This window comes from Pinus tabuliformis, chromosome J (genome assembly GCF_031772625.1).
Source record: "Pinus tabuliformis cultivar Carrire ecotype Pingquan chromosome J, CPIR1, whole genome shotgun sequence".
NCBI lineage: Eukaryota > Viridiplantae > Streptophyta > Pinopsida > Pinales > Pinaceae > Pinus > Pinus tabuliformis.
The window spans coordinates 156,929,476-156,950,818 of NC_142295.1; positions in this window are offsets into that span (position 1 = coordinate 156,929,476).

The window sequence follows — 21,343 nt, forward strand, 5'->3', positions numbered from 1 at the left end:
GGATGGTTTTGGATTGATGTGTTCTATGATATCCCACATTCATGCTTGGAATATGGCACGAGGGTGAATGGATGAAGAGAGATTTGGCTCAGCCATTCTACAGTCGGGTGGAACATGGAAGTCCCATCCCGGGTTTGGATTTTGCATCATCAATATGAGGTTATTTCTCCTTGTATTTCTATGAGTATTATACTGGTTTATATGTGGATCATATGGCTATGATTTCATTGGTATTTCTATTGCTATTATGTTGGTTATATGTATGTTTTATGATAATAGTTATGTATGGCTCTCATCATGTTTTTAATTGTAAATAAATGAACAATGTATCAATGACCTAAAGGATGAAATGGCAGTCAATGTGTTGAGGCATCAATGTATCTTAGAAATTCTCATCTAAGTATGAGACCCCTATGCTCAGATATATTATTTACACTTGTAGATTACATATTCGTGATATGTTTGAAGAAATGCCTGTCATGGCTAATAGGGGTCCAGTCAAGGTATCATTCAAGTGATTGCATTTATACTATCATTTCCTTGTTATTTTGTTGTTCTGAAGATGAGTTCAATTATGGGTAGTGACCTAGGCTCTGGGCCTGAAAAATTGGCTCAAATCTCGGGGATGTTGATCCGGATTTAAACAGGAACGCAACAAATTACAGAGATAACCATAAACACAAAGATGCAACGGAAATAATACTTCATTTCATTAATGTAAAATATTGAGATATGCTTACAAACAAAAAATGGAAATAAACAGCTAGGGCGGTGGTAGCTTATCTCTGAGAAGAGATGTGGTGGCTACATGCCTCTGAACTGTCTTACAATGAGGCTCGAAGGCCTATTTATTGTTGAGAAACAATGGAAAACCCTAAACATCCAAAAACCTAACCCTAGAAGATGAAACGCCAAATTGTGGGCCCCGTTTGGGTAAATTGGTACATCAACTTCCTGGGGTCGTAACTTTGGCATACGATCTCCATTTGACACGTATAATATCTCGTTAGAAAGATCTATCCGAGAACTACAACTTGGGAAGAGTAAGATTGGGACCCATGTTGCTCCCAGTTTTCCCAAAAAACGTCGTTTAGGGCCTCAAAACGGCTTCAGAAGTTTAGGACCAAAAAAACTGGTAAAAATAGTAAACTGTGCTACAATTAAGGAAACTGAAAAGCTGAAAGAAACAATGGTGGGGGTCCAAGTGGACTTGGCGGGTTGCCACCAATATCCACCTGGATCATTCCTCCCCCCTTAGGAAGCAATGGTCCCCATTGTGTTGAGTTCCTCCATGAGATGAGGAAACTTCTACTGAACTTGGTCCCTGGTGAGCCACTTGCACTGGTGAAGGAGTTGACCTGCTTTGACAACTCGATACAGTTGGATGTTCTGTTGGCGAGTGTGCTTGATCTGTGTGTCCATGATCCGATCAGTTGCAGCTTGTTCCATGCAATTTGGATTTAACTCTGTGGGTGTGAGCTGTTCTGTAATGTCGGATGTGTCTAGTAATGGTGGAAAGTATGGCCGAAGGCGGTCCACATTGAACACTGGGTGCAGGCCAAGGAATGGGGGAATGCTGAGCTCAAATGCATTGTCTCTCATAGCCTTGGTAATGGTGTAAGGACCATATCGAAGTGGTCTGAGTTTCCGATAGGCTTCGGTAAGGCGTTCCTTTTGCAAATGCAACCAGACTTTGTCACCCACTTGAAACTTGTGTGGCACCCAATGTTGATCATGTCGCTGCTTGTACTTGGCATTTGATTTCTCCAGAATTTCATGGACTTGCTGGTGAATATGTTGGATGTGCTCAATGAAGCTGTTTGCCTTATCTGTTTCGGACTGAACATGAGCCGAATCTGTGTGAGTAGCCGCAAATGGCATGGCCACATCAATGGGACATAGTGGTTGGAATCCAAAGCCCACCTGAAAAGGTTTATGGCTAGTCGAGCTGTGGAGAGTCCGGTTGTAGCTGTGCTGAACATAGGTAAGGTTCTCATCCCATCTGCGTGGATGCTTTGAGTTGTACATGCGCAGAATGTGTACAATCATCCTGTTGACAACCTCTGTTTGGCAATCAGATTGAGGATGGAAGGCTATGGACTTAGTGATTTTGGTGTCTAGCATCGACCAGAGATTGGACCAAAATGTACTGAGGAACCTACTATCCCAATCTGAGATGATAGACTATGGGATCCCAAAGTGCACCCACACTCGTTCAAAGAAGAGTTTAGCAGTGGCTTCTACTGTGATATTCTTCTTGCAGGCTGCCATAATGGCCATCTTCGAGAACCTGTCGACGACGACAAAAACACAGTCATTTCCATGCTTAGTGGAAGGAAGGCCTGACATGTAATCCATGGAGATGGATTCCCAAGGTCCACTAGGGGTATAGAGGCCTTGCTTCTTGACTGTCGGTTTGGCAATGGCGTAGGCAGTGCATGATATGATGTACTTCCCGACATCCTGTCGAAGATTTGGCCAGTATAAATACTTCTGTAGAACTGCCACCGTTTTCTCGACCCCGAAATGCACAGCAGCCCGACTGTAGTGTGCTTCCCAAATCATCTTGGCACGCTCGCTTGAAGGAACACAAAGGTGACCCAGGTGGAATAATAGGGCATCTTGGAGGTGAAAATCTGGAACATGCCGACCCTCCAAGAGTGTTTGGTATGTGTGGCCAAAGTCTGGGTCACTTTTGTAGAGAAGTGGCCAATCAGAAGTCTCGTGCCCACAAGAGTTGAGCACGGTGGTTAATGACATGATCGGTGGTCGACTAAGGCAATCTGCAACATTATTGGTGTTGCCCTTCTTATACTTGATATTCAAAAGGAACTGTTGCAGGTATGTGGACACATCCACGCATAGCCTAGTAGAGATTTTTTGTAAACAAATTCTATATATACCCCAAAAAACGATGTAATCAGTTTGATGAGTGTTATATGAATATCATTCTGTTGCAAGGTTCAACTTCTGGAGACTGTAACTACTTCGTAACTTGCAGCGTCTGGTCTTCATTTCCGGCTAATACAAGCTTCTTTTGCTGTCAATTGCTCATTTTTCACTTCTTCTATGTTCCAGGCTGTGCCTGTTTTGTATTTGTTCATGTGTTGTGAATGCTTAGCATTAGAGGGGCTATCATCCCACCTCTGTGTTAGAATTTAGCTGTATCATTGAACTTGTATGCAGGTTTCTGTTGTTCTAATACCAGAGAGCTGTCATCCTGTCTGTGTGTTAGATAATAGATTTACATACCTCCTTACTGGTAGCCGGCCATCATAGGGTCATGTGCATCTGCTGGTGTGGTCAGTCTTCTTCATCATCACCTTATCCTCGAGCTGTGAGTAATTTGTGGTTAAAAGCCTTGCAGTCTGGGGGTGTTCACCCGTGTTTGGGGTCAATCATAGTAGAAGTGGTTATCTGGCTTGAATATGCAGCATTTGTGTCATTCATCCACCGTTTATCCAACATTTTTGTTGAGTTTGTAATGTTCCCAAGCATCACTGATATACAACCTAGGTGAGTTTCTTGGGGTGATAACATTAATTGGCGTCGTTGCCGGGGAAAGGAGAATTGAAGCTCAGCTTCCCTGGGAAAATGACACAGTTTCAAGCCTTGATGTCAGACAAGGTTTGAACACAGTTATTGGTTGTAATCATCTGTCTGGCGACTCCACTGGTGGAAGACCAACCTTTGGCGAATCCACATTGAAGTTCTGGCTCAGTTTGTGAGACACACTCGAAGAAATCCTCAGAAACCTCCAGCTGAATAGTTGCCTGAACCTGAGAGGACTGCTAAATCGAAGAAAGCATCACAGAAAGGGGCATCAGGATCAGGTAAGCCTAAGAAATCTCATGCATCTCTGAAAGATAAAATTGTAGCTGAAGATATACAGATTGAAGATTTGGAAATCAGCACTGCTAATAACGAAATTCCTTCAGAGATTAGTTCAACCCCTTGCTCAATTAGTTCCCCTTTGAATCTTAGTCCAAAGAAAGCTTCCCATTCAGTCCAAAACATCCCTTTATCTCTGTCATCCATCACATTACCTCCTACTTCTCCATCTGCTAGTATTCTTCCACACATTACAATCATGACAGGACAACAAGCACCTACGAGGATAGAAAGAATTGTAGCTGCTAGGTATGGACAATTGGTGTTTCCTGTACCTTTAAATCCTATGCCTATGGGAGAATATCAAAAATATATGCCTAAATTCACTGGCACAGAGGGAGTAACAGCAGAAGAACACCTTGCATCTTTTTACAGTTATGCTGATAATTTGGATATAAGTGAGAATGATGTGTGGATGAGGGTTTTTGTCCAGGGCCTTGATGGAGAGGCTAGGAAGTGGTTTAGAGAATTACCCTAGAGATCAATAAAATATATTGAAGCATTAGATGATGCATTTTTGAAGCAATGGAGAGATAAAAAGGACTTGATGTATTATCATACTGAGTTTGGTAATCTGAAGAGGGAAAATGGGGAATCAATACCTGATTTTAATAAAATATTCAATCGTTTGTATAGTAGGATACCAGCTGAGGTAAAACCTACCCCCACTACTGCCAAACTCACTTATGCCAATGCTTTTGACTCTGATTTCTGCCTGTTATTAAGAGAAAGAAGATGTGCTACGCTGGTAGACATGCAGGATGCAGCCTTAGAAGTAGAGTCTAATATTATGGCTGCAGAAAGGCTAAAAAGTCAAGCTGACAGGAGAAGACAAAGAGGTCAGGCTTCTACTTCTTCTACATCATCTTCAGAGCCTAAATTAGATAAAATGACCAAGATGATAGACTCATTGGCTACTGAAATTTCTAAGCTAAAGGTTGAGCAGAACTCAGGGAATACAAGGCAGCAGAACACATTTTCTCCAAGAAATCAGAATCCATTCAGAAGAGCAAATGAGCAGTTACAGATTATACAGAGGGGTAAAGAAACAAAAGAAGATCAGAAAGTAAAGGCTCCCTTCCAAAATGTAGTCATGGAGGAAGAACAATTTGAAGAGGACGAGGATGAAATTCACTGCATGGAAGATAAAGGCAGCGCTGCATTTTTGACTTTGGCTGAATATGAAGAATCATTGTTGCAAGAACAAAACAGTCAGGAGTGGGACAAAGGAGCTGTTCTACAATCTGGTGAACAGCAGCAGAGATATAATCTGTGATCAAATGTGAGGAATGTCAAAGAGAATCTTTCCCAAAGAGTTGTTGTCCAAACAGAACCTCAGAATATCAGACAGAGTAGATCAGCAGCTGATCCAGTCATCCTCAAAGCTCGAGTTCAAGAGGTAAAAAGTTCTGATAAGTCATCTTCTTCTTTCAGCTTTGAGTCAGAAGTCTAGAAGTTAAAAATATCTGTGCCTCTGGTAGAGTTGGTAAAGAGTGAAGTGTTTAGAAATCCTATCCTTGAAGCCCTTGAGCTAGAAACAAAACATGCCTCCATTGAATCTGTTAATTTGCAAGATGACAAGCATGCCATTATGCTTAGCCCCATGATTGAACCTGCTGATAATAATTCTCCATATTTTTATGTCTCCTTGACCATTCATGACAAAATTCTCCACAACTGCCTGCTAGATATAGGGGCCAACCACAATCTAATGCCTAAAGCTATCATGGAAGAGTTAGGCCTTGATATCACTAGACCCTATCATGGCTTATTTTATTTTGATTCAAGGAAGGTGAAATGTCTTGGATTGATTAAAGATCTGGCATTTACGTTAACTCAACTGCCCATGAAGAGTATGATGATGGATATTGTGGTAGCAGATGTCCCTCTTAAGTTTGGCATGCTGCTGTCTAGAGGGTGGATTAAGAGACTAGGTGGGACATTACAGAATGATCTATCTTATGCAACTGTCCCAGTTTTTGGAGGAGAAAGCAGGAGATTGTATAGAGAAGCACAGTTGGCATACATCATTAGTGATGAGAAGAATCCTACAAATCATCTTATATATGCAGTGGACACTGATTTTGGAGCATGTATTCTCCAAATAGAAGAATCTCAGAAGGCCTTGGTGCAGATCAGGAAACCAACAATTCAGGCCGAGGAAAAGCAAGGAAGTCAGGTTTGGGAGTTGTTCTTTGATGGAACATGTTCCAGGGAGACTACAGGAGCAGGGGTGGTGTTAGTGTCTCCAAAGAAAGAAAGCATTCAGCTGTCTTTTAAGCTGGTTTTTCAAGTGACAAACAACATAGCAGAATATGAAGCTTTGCTATTGGGCCTTAACGCAGCAAAAGACAGAGGAATCAAGAATCTAAAGGTATTTGGAGATGTTGATTTGATTATTCAGTAAGTAAATAAAACATTTCAAGCAAAGCACCCAAGGCTGAAAGCATACAGAGATGAGGTATGGAGAACCAGAGACTCTTTTGATTTTTTCTCTATCTCATATATTTCTAGAGCCCAAAATCAGCTTGCTGATTCCCTTATTGTTTCTGTTAGTCTGTTTATTCCTCCCATGCCTCCCAAACTAGTTTATGAAGTCCAAATGAAGTATAGACCATCCTTGCCTGATAATGTCCACCATTGGAAAGTTTTTGAAGATAATGATGAGATAAATAGGTTCCTTCAAGTCATTGATGAGTTCTCTAAGATGCAAATTGACCAAGAAAATGAAGCCTTGTTAGAAAATCCCCACTCCCGGCTTAGAAATAAGATTGGCAAAAATAGCATAGTCCAGCTTCCTAGTAACCATATTCCTAAGGGTCTAATTCCTCTTGAAAGACTGTTTGACCAAAATGATGTGCCTTACAAGGCTGCCCAAAAAGATGACTAATCTGCAGTCTGTAAGCATGATATAGGAAGTCCAGGTCAGCCTAAGTATGTGAATTTGTCCACTCATTTGTCTACTGACCAAAGTGCTGAATACTGCAATTTAATGAGGCAATTTGCTGATGTGTTTTCCTGGGAGTATAGTGATCTGAAAACTTATGATAGAAATATAATTCAACATAAAATCCCTCCAGAGAAAGACACTATTCCTTTCAAACAAAATCTAAGACCAATAAATCCTATGCTTCTTCCTCTGATTGAAAAAGAAATTAAAAAGTTGTTGGCTGCCAAAATCATAGTTCCTCTTAGATATTCTAAATGGGTAGCCAACCTAGTGGTGGTGAGGAAGAAAAGTGGAGAAATTAGACTCTATGTTGATTTCAGAAATTTGAACAAATGCTCAAAGAAAGACAACTATCCTCTGCCCAAGATGGAGCATTTGCTGCAAAGTCTCAGGAGCCAAAGTGATGTCTTTCTTGGATGGATTTTCAGGCTTTAATCAGAACGTTGTGGACCCAGATGATCAAGAAAAGACTGCTTTCACCACTCCTTGGGGCACTTTTATGTATGCCAAAATGCCATTTGGATTGATGAATGCTGGAGCTACCTTTCAGAGAGCTATGGATATAGCTTTTGTAGGAGAGAAGGATAAGTTTGTCCTTGTCTATTTTGATGACATAAAAGTATACTCCAGCAGCCATCAAAGTCATTTGCAACATTTGAAAAGAGTATTCCTGAAGTGCAGGAGGTTTGGAATATCAGTCAATCCCAAAAAGTCTCAATTTGCTTTAGAAGAAGGCAAGTTGTTGGGACATGTTGTGTCTGCTGCAGGTGTCCGAATTGACCCAGAAAGAATACAATCAATATAGACTTTGTCTGTCTCGAGATCAAAGAAGGATTTCAATCCTTTCTGGGCAAAATAAATTTTGTCAGAAGGTTTATTCAAAATTTTGCAGAATTGGTGAAGCATGTTACCTCCATGTTGAAAAAAGGAGCAGAGGTAAGATGGACTGATACGGCAAGAAAATCATTTCAGTCTATTAAACAGGCTATTATGGAGGCTCCCACTTTAATAAGCCTTGATTACAGTACGGAGTTCCATATTTTCTCATTTGCCTCTGAAGACACCATTGCAACAGTTTTATTGCAGCAAGATGAAGAAGGTTCAAAGCATCCAGTGGCATTTTTCAGTAAGAATTTGCGGGATGCTGAACTGAGGTATGATATTATTGAAGATGTTGTTTTCTCTATTTATCATAAACAACCGTGTATATATTTGTATTGAAAGAATTGAGTAGAGAAATGTTGTCAGTTGGTTCCTCTGCGCAAGGCCTTGGAAGAAATCCAAGATATGGCATCTTGGTGCATTTTTAATTTATCAATTGTGAAATCCATAACACGTTTCAATGAGTGACTTCTCAGGTTGTATTTAGGAAACCTATGATGTTGGTTGCCTACTGCTATTTTTTTGTGCCTAAATTGTTATTTAAAGTTTGTAGGTGGAAGTTTTGTGGCAACATTTTTTGCACATTGAAGCGGATGGTTTGCACCTGCTATAGAAGTTTTCGATTCTAAAGAATTTGATGGTGCAACATGATTTTTATAGTTTATATATTTGGTAGGATTTTCCGAAATAGTGGCATGTACATTTTGCAAAAATTTAAAGGATGGAAATCCATTGTTTTTCCATGTAGCTTCACTTTATTTATTAAGTGGAAAGGAATTTTGAGACACTCCAATTTGTGCAAACTTTTGTTCTAAACTGCAATATGAGTCTCTTGTGATGTCCTTAAGGCTATTATGCTCTAAAGATATTTTTTGAAAACCATAAGTGGCCTTAGATTTTTGATATTTTTATTTATGAAAATGAATTTATTTTATAATTATGTTACTCTTATGAGATTCTTTCTCATTGCCTTGTCTTTAGCTAGGAGAATATTGTGTTTTCATATATACATGTTTAAAGCATTATTAATTTCATATCACCATGTAGTGATCATTGTTTCATATTTGGAAGCCATTAAGAAATCTGGAGTTGTACAAAACTACTTTTTTTTTTCATGACTTATGGGAAATCAATTATTTTCTAGGGAAATATATTATTTTGTTCAAAAATTGATTATGAATGTTTAATGTTTACGCTTTATTTATGGAATTTGGAAATGAGACCATTTTCGCAACTAGGAACTTTTTTTTTTTTTTTTAATGAGTTTTATTTTAATGTAAATTTTTGGGGACTTTCTAATACACTAGTTATGTGGTTGAGTAGTAATATTATAATTTTTTTTCCTTGGAAGGAATGGCACATACTTCTAACTTGGAATTTTTTGCAGACGCTAATACACAAGGCCTAATAAAATGAAAACTTGTAAAGTAAATGTTTTTGCATGCGTAAATGTTTTGTGCATCTGCCTATGGGGGTCTTGGCTTGAGTGGAAGTGGTTATATTCCAGAGGAATGTTTTGTCTCTAGTGATATTTTCAATGTTTTGTCACTGATGATCTATTTTAAGTTATTTTGAAGTATTATGCCAAATGCAAGTCTTGGTGGGATAGTTATATATCCATATATGGTTTTCTAGTTGTAACAATCTTATTTAAAAATTGTAATGGTACATTCATCGTTCTGTCTACAATGTGGAGTGGATACTGAGATAGATCAGGTAAGGTATTCTATTAAGACCACCATGTATAGCAGGCCTGCATTTTTTTATATGAGGTTTCCAAGACATAATACTTGATGTGGAAGCACTATAGCCAACTAGATCTGAGGTCCATGGGCTCCCAATGGAGTAACAACAACTATGCTAAACACCAAGAGAGCTTGATTGACAAAATTTAACAATTGGAACACTTTTTCGATAGCCTTCTTGATGACATTTTTACCAAGATTGTTGATAGTAAGAAGATTCTCTTGGACATTTGCAGGCGACGAGTAATATCATCACTATCTAGGGTTTGATAGTATTGGGTGTAATGCATAATAGGATAATACCACTTGGTCTATCCATGTCTCTCAACTTTTATCCTTTTTGTTATTGAAAGGGTAGGGATAATATCTCCCAGTCTTACATTTACCATCTTACTGCTGTCATTTTTAAACTTTGCATAAGTAATGATTTTGTAAGTAGTGCTACAAAAAAAAACAAGAAAATTATGGAGTGGATATTCTGTTTGAAACATCTTACTTTTGATCCATATTAGTTGTCATGATTTTGATTTGAAATACTATACCCTTAACTGCTTCATTAGATGACGTTCTAAAAGCCCATCAGTCATACTAAGCACATTTTGGGCATAAATTTCGATTTAATCCTGAAAAGAATGGGGCTTAGAGGTGAGTGTGATATCACCATTTATTATTTCATTTTTAGTGAATAATGAGATCATTATACCATGAAAATATTTCTGACTACGGTAATATTTTGAAAGTCATTTTCCAACCCTAATGTTTATCTCTTCAAAAAGAAAATTCATAGTCAATTAATCTTTTTCGTGTCCCTCATGACCTTGCTATTTTCACAATGCGCATAAGAGTAGCTTATTCAGTCCAGAAAAAGATTCAACAAGCTTGAGAAATTAAGTAGAAAGTATGAACTATGATCTCGATTCTTAGGTATAACAATATCCAAATTGTATTAATGTCTACTCAATATTAGAGGGAAATTCATTAATTTATTTATTCAAACATTACTATATACTTTAGGGCTTTGTTGGAAGCTTTTTCACCCCATGCCTTGCTTAATACAATGTGTGTGTGTATTCATTTCCAAGGAAATAATGTGTGCTCTCCTATTGCTTCTAACTAAGACATTGTTGTTATAATATGATATTCTATTATATCAATGGTGACTAGGTTGTTAATCCGAATGCAGCTACACCACTACCATGCTGAGCTGGAAACAAGCATTCAGGGGTAGAGCATACCTCCTTGGTTTGATATTTAGGTCCAAAACTCCATCATCATCATTACCATCCATGACAATTTTCCAAAACATAATTAATTCCAACTCTAGAAGCTCCTTCTGTCTACCCACAAATCTTGCATTTATTGAAAATGGATACTCATCACCTTCGATCCCAACCTTCCTTAACTTCTCTCTCTTTGTGAAACTCCTCCTCCCTAGCATGGTGCCCAATAGGATAACTGTCCTCATAACACAAAGCCTCCAATTCCCAGTATGTGCTTCCAATTCGTACTCATCAACGACCCTGGTTAGCCCCTCCACAACCTCCTTCCATTCCTTCTTATCTCTGCCATACAACATCAATATATCACCCCCTTGATTCTCCCAAACCTCTCCTCTCTTCTCAATTATATCTCTGCCTAAGCAATCTCTGGGACCCAGGTCAACTAACAAAGGAACCAAATTCTTCTTATCCAAAAAAGTTTTCAACTCCACTATACTATATTGATTTGCAAAATAATTTATTCTCGGATAGGGAAGTAACCTGAATACAATTGTTCAAAGTATGAAGAGGTTTTCTTACATAAACAATTTTTTTGTAAGGTAATGAAGTCAATCAACATGGTACAATTTTTGTCTTCGTGTCTGCTCATAAAAAAAAAAAAAAACATAGTGCTGGAAAAATTAAATAACACATGGAGGGAAGGAATGGAAGAGGCAATATGATGTAGTATATTTTAGTTATTCCATTTTCCAAAATAGATAAAAATAAATAAATTAATTAAAAAAATGGAGGACTATGGAACCCATAAACAGACTACCTATGGCCTACACAAACGTCAGATGACACAAGAAGAGAGGATCCTCTTCTCTGTTTCACTGGTCTTTTATTTCAATTTTCTCCAAGAACAAAGTTGTTTTTAAAGACAAGCAAGTCAAACCTAGGTGTAGCACAATTAACACAAGAAATATGTTACCTAAATCATCTCTAAGCCATCAATAGAATATCTTGGGAACTCAAAATCTAAATCCAAATGAGGTTGAGTTCCAACAATTTCATATTCTTATTAAAATGTTTCAAGGAACAAATGGAAAGGAAATTTCAAAACTAAGTTAGCAACTTCAATTGTCTAAGCTAGAATTTTATCATTGGTGACTAGCTCAATAGTGATGCATATTATTTTTTGATGACACATTGAAAGGAAATCCCAATACTTCTAGCACAAGAGGGATCCTCTAAGATCCATATGGGCAAAACAATTTTTTTAATTCTTAGAGCATTGGTTTCTGCCTTTGCTACAATCACTGAAATTAGCGAGAGCTTATGCTAACAACTACACACTTGCTTGATTGTTTTAAAGAGTAAACCAAAAGGTAGCTCTTTTCCAAAATACAAAATTTGTCTCAAAATTTTGGCACTAATCAATCAAATAACAAAACTATAAAGGAAAAATATGAGGTGTTAAGCATAATGCATCAATAATTTAGAAATCTATTCGATATAAATTTGGTCCACTTTCCATTTCCATATTGTTCTATGGAATCCCAGGTGCATCAAAAAATAATCTCAATATCAGAGGTTGCCTTCATCACTATAAAATCCAAGGAAACAACATCAAATGTTGAAGAGCTTAAAACCATGCCAGTGGTGTCATGACTTCTAGGGTCTATGTAATGAGCCTTGTCAAAAAAAAATCAACCAATCTCATGCATCTCTAGCTCTGCACGAAGCTGTGAGGTGAAGAAAATAAGAGACACCTTTTGTCCATGCGTTACATTGTACACATCACAACTCCTAAGCCTTCCAAAGGATGACAAAGAGGTCGAGGTCCTTGTAAATGAAATATTCTTTGATGGGTTTCTTGTGTTCAATATAATTTTATGGACTGCAACATTGTCGAGGTATATTGGGCACCTGTCATTATGTGATACCAAATTGCTTTGTGAATTGTTCGATGAAGACTCCTTGTATAATGACCCAAAGTTTTGAGTATCATCCAACTGCTTTACTTTGATGAATGAAGGGCCATAGGACAAACTTGGTATGCCATTACTGATGTTTAATAATGAATTCTGAGGTAGAGATGAAATTGATGTTTGTGAAAATTTCTAATATTCAAGGGATGGGAGTCACTGTTGGAGGAACTCTGCATATCAGATTTGGTGTACTCAATTAACAAAGTGGAATGAGACTCATTGATTGTTTGAAGGAATATGAGGAGATTTTGGAGAATAAAATGGGACTAAGAGGTTGAAACAAATGTTGATACCTCTTTAGCCACTTTCCCATCCTCAACAGAGAATTGTTGCTGAATATATATCTTATTTTGTGAACTTCAAAGCTTGTTCCTTGTCTCTAATGGCTAGTGTCACTTTAGAGAAGATGGAAAACCATTTTAATGTTATCCAAATAAATGGAAATATATTTCAATTAAGTTGAAACAAATGACATCAATTTCAATCAAACAAAATAGATTTTTAGTGAAATCCAAAGAAATGAATGGATATCACTCAATTTGCCATTAAATATATAAGGACCATTCTTTTAAAAATAGGGGTAGGGCCAAACCTGCCAAACCCCAACCTATATATAGTATAGGACAAGATAAATCAAAATAGTCTAATAAAAACATTTTATAATGCTCTGCATAGGATTTTTTATAATTAGCATAGTAAGTTCTTACTTCCAGAACCCTCGGTCCTCATGGGAACCTCAGAGGCTAAGTGATTCAAGTAATAAAAAAATAAAGGTTGAACTATAATGATTTGAAAATGGGGCACTTAGGCTTCTTGTCCAACTTACAAGAACCTCTCCCACTTTCAAAGCTTAAATATTCCCAAGTCTTATTGATTAACTAATGCGGAATTAAGAAATGCTTGAAAATATAGGTGTATGCTGGTATTTGTTTTTAACTAATTATATGATTTAATTTCTGTTGTTGTGCTATAAGTTGATGTGATGAAATTGATATATAAATACATACAACAGTAAATAATGTAGTAGTAAAACAAGCATATAAGACAACAATTTAATTTGGAGTTCATCCAAAAATCTTGGGCTGCGTCTCCTTGAGCTCTAGTCAACTTGACCAGGCTCTCTGGGATTATGGCAGGTCCTTTTTACAAGCTCTGGGCTCAACTCCTACTATTTTTCATAGAATCAGTGGGTTCAGACACCATTTTATCCCCTGGCTCTTGAAGCTCTGGCTCTTGGCTCTGACTCTGGATCTTCAACTCTGGCTCTGGCTCTTGCTCGTTGGCTCTGGCTCCTTTCTTCTTTCTGCTCGGTTTCAACAACAACTCCAACAACAACCTCAGCAACCAACACCTTCTGTCTCTGTCGTTCTGTGGCTTTTAAGCCAAATCGGCGCTGTCAGTTCATTTTCCCTCTCGGGCTCCCTGTCTTCCGGCTTTTTTCTGCTCAAATCCCTTCTCTGAGCTTTATCAATCATTGCTAAATGCCCTCAGGGATGGTGGCCACCTATTCTGTAACGCGATGGCCTTTGAAATCCCCAAATTTTGGCACTCTCGGCTTACACAGGAAAATACACTAACACGGGAAAAATCCGTAGAGAACATTGTTCACCGAACTTGAAATCTTCATAAATGCGCACTATATCCCTGTCGGGTCCGCCTGAAATCGCTTATCGCAAGTCGCAATGCCCATTCCGTGGCTTCCCTTTGTATTTTTTTAATACGTTATAAACATTGAAAATATTACAAAAATGGCTTTATGCGGACTTGAGATAATATACATTTGTATTTAGGAACCCCTTCGGGTCTGGATTCATCGCGTTGGCGCATTCCTTCGCTTTTCGTTTATTAAACGAAATATGCGAAATTACATAGAAAATGCCTTTGGGCGGATTTTTAAAATATATCAATTACCGCTTATAGCCCCATCGGGTCTAGCTATCGCATAGCATATATATATATATATATATATATATATATATATATATATATATATATATATATATATATCCTCGCGCTGTTGCGTAACTTCGATGCGATATTGCGATGCGAGTTGTCGCAATTTCATATCGCATATACCTCAGCCATTTAATGTGCACTCCACTATAACCGCCAATTGCGATATCGCGATCGCACTAATCATATAACATGTTTCGATATTCGCTGACTGCCACCACCGATTGTGATTTTCCGATCGGATCTAGACCATTGATCGGCCAGAGCCGACAACTCCTGTTCATTGCTCTGTTGACCACCAATAGGCCCATTTTTCAATGTTTTCTCTATGGTTTTGCCTTCCGATAGTGTAATTCGATATTTCCAAAGCTTCTCCTTTTGCGATGGTTTTTTTTTTGGATTTTTTTTGAAGACTTTGAAGACTTAGAGGGTTATCCAGGATCCATTTTTGGATCACGCCTTCCCATTAAGAGAACTTCCGGTCTCCAAAAGACTGATATACTGATCTGAACAATAAATGAGAGTGACTCACCCTCTTATTTCAGCCTCCCTACACTTGCCTTTACATAGTGCCTCTGAACCAAAGTTTCTGACCACTTCCCTTCTTGGATGGGCAGGTCTTCCTGGGAAGAACTGTCTTCCTCCTTGCCTTCCTGCAGAACTCCTGCTGAAATGGTTATAGAAGGTAGTTTGAGCTTCTCTTCTTTGATCATTGATCCAAGGTGGCTCAACAAATGTGAAGTACATCTGCTCCACAAAACTTCCATTTGTACCTGTTTGAGAAGCTGCCAACAACATTTGTTAACAACAACAGGCATACAGATAACAACTGGATGGACTAAATTCCTGCTTCAACAAAGAAACAGATTTCACATCTTATGAACACCTCCATGTCTTACATTTGCATACAAATGATGGACTACACAACAAGCCCACAAAACATGCCTTTAAAACAAATGACCCTTCCAGTCAAGCATGTAGAAAAGGACCATTAGGACTCTTTTCAAAAGGTGAACATTTCATCACTATCTCCATCTTGGAGACTAAATCGAATTTTCTAAAGTCAATATTACATCACATGCATGTTTACAACAAAGCAATCAACCCTTTAAGTTAATTACTCATGCATGTTCAACATCCTTGTGTTCATGCACATCATGCTTATGCATGCATTTCATCCTTCAACTTTCACTTAAGCACACTGTACTTTTCAAGCTGAAATGAAATATAATGTTGTAGCAACAAAGTGAGTCTCCCACTCAATCTTTTCCATTCACCATCTTGGTAGAAACCTGCAACTTGCATCTCATCAACAAGAAATGAAAATAGATGCACCAATAGACATGCAATCCTTAATTGGGAAAGAACTCTAACCATTTCTTACCAATCCAGTCCAAAGGTCTTTCCTTTGTCTACACATCAGCATCAACATGTGAATCATTCTGGAGCACATCATTCATGGAAACTTCCTTTCCATTTTCTACCATCTTCCCTTTCCACTTTCTTCAGCTTTGGTGGAAGCATTGTTGGATTCAGAGTCCAACACCTTTTAGCAAGATGCCCTTGCTTATGGTAGTAAGTGCAAAACATGTGCATCCTCTTGACATCATGATTTGCCTTGTCCAATGGACCTTTAGCTGCTTGCTTCTTTTCCTTCAAAAGTTTCCTGTATGTGGCCATTCTCTTCCAACATCTAGAAACATGATGGTTATCCAAACCACAAAAAGGACATGCAATTCTTTTCCCATGCTTATGTGGAAATTTACCATGCTTTGCAAAATCAAAAGGAATATGATTAGAACTAGATTTATACCTTTCTCTTTCACCTTTATTGCCTTCATGAGGAAGTGAAGCAAATGAAGAAGTGGCTCCCTTTGGAACACCATCAATATTTTCAAGGCTGTTAGGGTTTCCACAACTCTCTGGTTCAAGTGTGTGCTTTTGAACACCTGCATCTTGAAAATGACGTTTCAAGCCATTACATTCCTCTTGAATACAACCTTCACATTCTGCAATGCAACCCCTTCTTGGAGCTGTTTCAATGGCCTTCATGGCAGCTTTTGAACTCTCTCCATAATACTGTCCATAATCAAGACCCAAATACTTAGGCCTTTCTTCAACCATTATTGGTTCAACAATACCTTGTGCATGCTTTCCCAAGCCCTTTCCTTCATAAGCCATCTTAGACATTAGCTTGGAACCTATGCCTCTAGTATGTTTTTCAAAAGAACCAATATAAGCATTCTTAGAAGAATTTGAAGACAAAATGGAATGGTTTACCTCTTCTTCAAGCTGATACTTGACCAAGGCTTCTTCGACAACAAAGAGTTGTGACTCCAACTTATGCATCCTCTTCATGTTCATATTTGCAATATGAAGTTGCCTCTCCAATTTCCTGCAATTTGTCAGAAAGCATCTGCTTCTCTTCCTTCATGGAATTCAATTGCTCTCTAAGTATGTTGCTCTTTTTTCCATCCTCATACATCTCTCTCACCTTGTCCATCATGATGAACAAGTCCTGCTTCAAGTCTCCATCAAAAAATCTTGTGATGAAGAAGGAAGAATTCGAGGATACACTTGAGGAAGTTGTCATTATGCTAATGAACAAAGAACTTCAAACAAGATTAACAAAGAGCTTATTTCAGCAACCTTTTGCAACAAACCTCTTATGCTTTAAGGATTGCCTTGAGGTCCTTGGGATAGAAGAATGCCTTCAGCCCTTCTTCCTATTTGTCCTTCTCAGACTGAGCTATCAGTAGCTTTCCCTTTACCTCCGCAAACTCAGAAAATAGTCAGTCTGCAAAACAAGCATACAATCAGCCTCTTACTGTTCAAACACCTTTCAGACAAGCAATCTTTGCTTTGTCAATCAAGCATTCTGATATAACCTTCTTTGAAGGTGGGTTTAATCAAACTTAGGCTCTGATACCACCTGATTTGAAAATGGGGCACTTAGGCTTCTTGTCCAACTTACAAGAACCTCTCCCACTTTCAAAGCTTAAATATTCCCAAGTCTTATTGATTAACCAATGCGGAATTAGGAAATGCTTGAAAATATTAGTGTATGCTGGTATTTGTTTTTAACAGATTATATTCTTTAATTGCTGTTGTTGTGATGTAAGTTAATGTGCTGAAACTGATAAATACATACAACAATAAATAATGCAGCGGTAAAACAAGCACATAAGACAGCAATTTAATTTGGAGTTCACCCAAAACTCTTGGGCTACGTCTCCTTAAGCTCTAGTCAACTTTACTAGGCTCTCTGGGATTATGGCAGGTCCTTTTTACAAGCTCTGGGCTCAACTCCTACTATTTGTCACAGAAATAGTGGGTTCAGACACCATTTTATCCCCTGGCTCTTGAAGCTCTGGCTCTTGGCTCTGGCTCTTGACTCTTGGTTCTGGTTCTTGGCTCTGACTCTGGCTTTTCGGCTTTGGCTCTGGCTCTTGCTCTTCGGCTCTAGCTCCTTTCTGCTTTCTGCTCGGTTTCATCAACAACTCCAACAACAACCTCAGCAACCAACACCTTTTGTCTCTATCGTTCTGTGGCTTTTAAGCCAAATCGGCGTTGTCGGTTCATTTTCCCTCCCAGGCTACCTATCTTCCAGCCTTTGTCCACTCAAATCCCTTCTCTGAGCGTTAGCAATCATTGCTAAATGCCCTCAGGATGGTGGCCACCTATTCTGTAATGGAAGGGGCCATTGGGCCTTTGAAATCCACAAATTTTGGCATTCTCGGCTTACATAGGAAAATACACTAACACAGAAAAAAATCCACAGAGAACACTATTCACTGAACTTCAAATATTCATAAATGCGCACTATATCCCTATCAGGTCCGCTTGAAAACGCTTATCGCAAGTCGCAATGCCCATCCCGTGGCTTCCCTTTTTATTTTTCTAATACGTTAAAAACATTGAAAATATCGCAAAAATGGCTTTATGCGGACTTGAGATAATATACATTTGTATTTAGGAACCCCTTCGGGTCCGAATTCATTGCATCGGTGCATTCCTTCGCTTTTCGTTTATTAAACGAAATATGCGAAATTACATAGAAAATGCCTTTGGGTTGATTTTTAAAATATATCAATTACCACTTATAGCCCCGTCGGGTCCGGCTATCACATCGCATATATATATATATATATATATATATATATATATATATATATATATATATATATATATATATATATATATATATATATATATATATACCTGCGTCGTTGCGTAACTCCGATGCGATATTGCGATCGACTTATCGGAATCGCATATCGCACATACCTTGGCCATTTAATGTGCGCTCCACTGTAACCGCCGGTTGCGATATCGCGATCGCACTAATCATATAACATGTTCCGATGTTCGCCGATTGCGATTTGCCAATCGGATCTGGACCGTTGATCATCCAGATCCGACGACTCCTGTTCATTGCTCTGTTGACTGCTGATAGGCCCATTTTCAATGTTTTCTCTATGGTTTTGCCTTCCGATAGTGTAATCCGATATTTCCAAAGCTTCTCCTTTTGCGATGGTTTTTTTTTTTGGATTTTTTTTAAAGATTTTGAAGACTTAGAGGGTTATCGAGGATCCATTTTTGGATCATATAAGCCAAGACAAAAATAAAAAAAACCAATTTCTTTATCCAAACAATTTTCCCAACCCAAAATTTTATTTTAAATAAAATAATTGATATTAATTTAAATATTCAATTAAATCACATAACATATCAAATCTTATTTCTTCTTTGCTACTCTTTCCTATGCTATCGCCTTACGAAGTTTCCTTTGCAACATCTCGTGAATTTGCTAGTAACTAATATATTTCAATATGAACTCTCTCTCTAGACATAAAGCGTGTGTGTCTATATATATATATATATATATATATATATATGTGTGTGTCTTAATGTTACCTTAGTAAAATATATTCTAAAAAGAGATTTGCATATAATGAGATTTGAACCCTCTCACTCTTGGTAGATCCTTGTTAATATAAATTTATACCGTTATTAAAATAAATTAATTAACGATATTAAAATGATTTATTAACATATCCAATTGAAATATGAAAATATGAATGATATCAACCTTATTTATTTTTTGTTTTAATCACTTTAAAAGAATTTTAAAAGTTATAAAATTATCTTACTTGAAATTCTATATTAATAAGAATTTAATAATTAGTTAACGATATTAAAATGATTTATTTACATATCCAATTGAAATATAAAAATATAAATGATATCAATTTTATTTTTATTTTAGTTTTAATCACTTTAAAATAATTTTAAAATTATCTTACTTGAAATGCTATATTAACAAAAAATTAATAATTAATTAATGATATTAAAAAGATTTATTTACATATTCAATTGAAATATGAAAATATAAATAATATCATTTTTTGTTTTTGTTTTTGTTTTAATTGCTTTAAAAGAATTTTAAAATTATCTTACTTAAAATGCTATATTAATAAGAATTTTATTTTTCAATTACTTTATAGGATGTAGACATTTATTTATTATTATTATTATTATTATTAGATGTAAATTGTTAACATTGAAATCATTTAATTAACATGACCAAACTTCATCTATGATGACATTGTCTACATTAAAATTTTTGTTTTTTATTAATATATTTTTAAATGCATTTCCATATTATTTTCAATCTTTTTATTTTTAATCACTTCTTATATTTGCGCATTGAAATATTTTATTGGGTTCATATATATATGTTTATATATTTTTTTCTAAAGTTGATATTAAAATAAATTAGTTAACATGGATATTAAAATGGTTTAGTTACTTATCTAATTTATCTAAATTAGTTTTTTTGTTTTAATTACTATAAATTTTTTAAAAGTTGATATAAAATTATCTTATTTAATATTAACATGGAAATATTTTATTTATAAAGGAGAGTAAGACATATCTCCTTTGTATTGGGTTGTAATATTAACAACCAATAAAGCAAGCATAGTTTACAACCAATAAAGCAAACATAGTTAGAATGAGACTACATTTTATAATACTTTTAGATAAAACTAACCAAATATGTATATTCATATTTTATTTTGAGTATAACCTATATTATTTTTAATGTAAAGAATAATTTATTTTTATTTTAAAAGAGACACTTGTCAACCCCAAGTTGAGCACATACGGAATTACACATTACCTTCTTATTGGGCTATAAAACTAGTATAGATCCATGGTTAGACCAAGAGGGATGAAATATCTTGAGGTGCAAACCTTTTTATAGTTCAATATAGTGCAAATCTTAAAAAAGTTGAGCGTCCAAATATCACATCCCTCTATATAATTTTTCATTTTTTAAATTCTATTTTTGAATGCATAAATGGTTTCTACCCCTTGAATACATAGAATAAATTAGGTTAAACATGCAATTCCAACAATTATTTGCTCCATTCAAAATTAACATTGAATAAAAAACATCAAGGTGTAAAATAATGATACTTGAAATGCTATGACAATAAGAATTTAATATTTCAATTACTTTATATTATGTATAGACGTTATTATTACTATTATTATTATTATTATAAACCATATATAATATACAAATTATTGACATTGAAATAATTTAGTTAACATTAATATTGAGATATTAGTTATAGATTACATTGTTCACATTAAAGTTTTTTTTCTTTTAATATATTTTTAAATACATTTCAACATTACTTAATTTTATATATTGAAATA